Here is a 3,502-nt window from a genome sequence, read left to right on the forward strand (position 1 = left end):
CTCGCGAGACAGCATTTGCTGTCTCGGCGGGCGAGACAGTGTTTGCTGTCTCGCTGGCCGAGACAGTGTTTGCTGTCTCGCCCAGCGAGACAGTAAATTTGCTGTCTCGCCCAGCGAGACAGTAAAATACTGTCAACATTTCTGGCAGTTTTTGATGTAACTGCTTTCCCACGTTTCAAACTCCGTTATTTTGGCAGTTATCCACGTGATTCTCGCCCACGACGTTTCCCACGTTCTTGAACAGTTAGTGGCCACGTGTAGGGCAGTTGCAAAGGTAGTTTTGACCATCTGAAAGCTGTCTCACGTGCGAGACAGTAAATTCTGTCTCGCACGGCGAGACAGCAAAGACTGTCTCGCGTGGGCGAGACAGTAAAAGTCTGTCTCGCTCGCGAGACAGTAAAGACTGTCTCGCACGGCGAGACAGTAAAGACTGTCTCGCGCGGCGAGACAGTCAAGTCTGTCTCGCACGGCGAGACAGTCAAGTCTGTCTTGCGTGCGAGACAGTAAAGACTTGTGTTTTTTCTGCCTTTTTGGATGATTTCCTCTTGAGCTGTATTTGGATATCTTTCAGCATTTTTTGACGCCTACAGATACCCCCTCCAAAGTATTCCAGACTCAATCTTTTATAGAGGAGTTCTGGGATGCTTTGGATAAGATAGGTCTTACTTATGATCCTTTCAATGCTTGGTTGAGTAGATCGTGTAGAGGAACCCGTAGGTGGCTTCAACTTTTGATCTCTTTGTCTCTCAATCTATTCAGTGCTTTGTAGAATAGTTAAGATTCTTCCCGGCATCGCGTTTATCGCTTGTCCATTGTAGAGATCTTGAATTAAAGCTGGAACTTGTGCTTGTGAAATCAGCTCTTGCCGTCAAGTTGATACTGCATATACCCGTTTAGGGGTAGTCAGGTTATTCTCAAGAATATTTTAACTGATATTCTCCAGAAACTTCCTGTTGAGGGTAGGGAAACAGTTTAGACTCGTGTACCTATTGGAGTATTCAGGTTATTCTTAAGAATATTCTGAGTAATATTCTCCAGAAACTTCCTGTTGAGATTAGGGAAATAGTTTAGACTCGTATACCTATTGGAGTATTCTGGTCTCTTGTTTGTTGGTAGAGATGAACCCAGAATCGGAGAGGAAGAATTTTATATTCTATCTCCTGGTCTCTTGTTTGTTGGTAGAGATGAACCCGATGATGGAGAGGAAGAATTTTATATTCTATCTCCTGGTCTCTTGTTTGTTGGTAGAGATGAACCCGATGATGGAGAGGAAGAATTTTATATTCTATCTCCTGGTCTCTTGTTTGTTGGTAGAGATAAACCCGATTATGGAGAGGAAGAATTTTATATTCTATCTTCTGATCTCTTGTTTGTTGGTAGAGATAAACCCGATGATGGAGAGGAAGAATTTTATATTCTATCTCCTGGTCTCTTGTTTGTTGGTAGAGATAAACCCGATGATGGAGAGGAAGAATTTTATATTCTATCTCCTGGTCTCTTGTTTGTTGGTAGAGATAAACCCGATGATGGAGAGGGAGAATTTTATATTCTATCTCCTAATCTCTTGTTTGTTGGTAGAGATGAACCTGGAATCGGAGAGGAAGAATTTTATATTCTATCTCCTGGTACAAAGGAAATTTAAATTGGGATTTCTATTCAGAGAATCTGAATAAGGTTTGATCAATTGAGATTGGAAGCAATCTTAACTTTTATAGTTTTGATTGCACAAATCGAAGCTGGACCTCTCGTTCATGGAAGGAATCGAAAGGGGATTTTGGTTTTGGTCCTAACTGTTTAAAGGTTTGACCAAGTGGGAGTTCTGAGATGATCCTAACTGTTTAAAGGTTTGATCATCCAATTTGTGGACCTCTCGTTCATGGAACGAATCGAGAGGGGATTTTGGCTTTGGTCCTAACTGTTTAAAGGTTTGACCAAATGGGAATTTGAGACGATCCTAACTGTTTAAAGGTTTGATCGTTCAATTTGTGGACCTCTCGTTCATGGGATGAATCGAGAAGGGATTTTAGCTTTGGTCCTAACCGTTTAAAAGTTTGACCAAATGGGTTTTGTGAGGGAAGATTGATCTAACGAAGTGATCGAATCTCATCTCAGCAAAAGAGTGTTCGAAAATCATAATAGGAGCTTAGTATTTATCATTCTGTCCATAATAATCGGGTTATCCCTAAGAATATTATATTTAACATTCTTCCAGGAACTTCCCATTACATGAATTATCGACCCCCAGCTTTCTTTGTAAAACTGGGTATAACGAGGAGTACGTTAACCTCAGTCATATGTTCGGGTTATCCTTAAGAATATAGGATTCTCCAGGAACTTCCCGTTAAGGAAAGGAAATAGTTTAGACTCATATACCTTTTGGAGTATCGAGGAGCAGTTTATACTCGTATACTTTTCGGAGTGAGGGGAAACAGTTTATACTCGTGTACCCAATGGAGTTATATGGTCGTCTTTACTCGACTTCTTTCGTCGTTATGACGCCGGAGTCAATTAGGGCTTGGATCTTGTTTTTGAGTCCAAAGCAAATCTCAGTGGGATGAAGAACCCTTCTGTGGTACGCACAGTAATTTGGATCCATAATCATTTTAGCACCATCCTGATCTTTAATAGGTGGTAGCTCGATTTTGTCATTAGCGAGGAGGTATTCCAATATGGCTGGAGCTTCATCCTCTTCGAAAGAATACTCCTTTTGAAACCTCGGATCGAGAGTCGCATTCTCAATGATTGCAGATGTCATTGGTTGGCCTCTCTCAGCTTTCTTTCTTTTAAAGATCTCCATGCAAAAATGCATTCTTGACATCTAGCTGATGTAGTGGCCAATTAAAGTTGGCAGCACATGACACCAACACTCTAACAGTACTCATCTTTGCTACTGGAGCAAATGTCTCGTCATAGTCAATGCCGTATGTTTGGCTGTAGCCTTTAGCAACCAATCTGGCCTTGTATCTGTCGATCTTGCCCTCTGGAGTTTGCTTAACCGTATACACCCACTTACATCCAACAGCACGCTTCCCAGCTGGCAAAGGTACCAACTCCCATGTGTCATTCTTCTTCAAGGCCTGGAGTTCCTCGTGCATGGCATTCAACCACCTAGGATCTTGCTTAGCTACCTGCCAGTTGTTAGGTACAGGCACTGAATGCAGTGATGCAATGAATGACTTATATGCAGGTGGAATGGATGCATATGAAATGTAATTCGCAATATCAGTATCCCAATTACCAAACTTAGCTGGAGGTTTTCCAGCATTGACTCTAGAGGTTCTGCGGGGCAAGACAGGAGTATCAGAGGTATCAGGGAAGGAATCGTTACCTATCGACTCAGGTGGAGGAGAAGAGCAAGGCACTGGAGAGGAGGGACTTGGGTCATCAACATTTGACATTTGTGGGTACTGACACAGGCACGGGAGGCGGCTCATGCTGCTGTTTCTGTCTCCTCGTGTATACTCTCAGCTCCCCCTGACTTTGACTACCAACTCCTAAGTCA

Source organism: Asparagus officinalis, chromosome 3 (genome assembly GCF_001876935.1).
Source record: "Asparagus officinalis chromosome 3, Aspof.V1, whole genome shotgun sequence".
NCBI lineage: Eukaryota > Viridiplantae > Streptophyta > Magnoliopsida > Asparagales > Asparagaceae > Asparagus > Asparagus officinalis.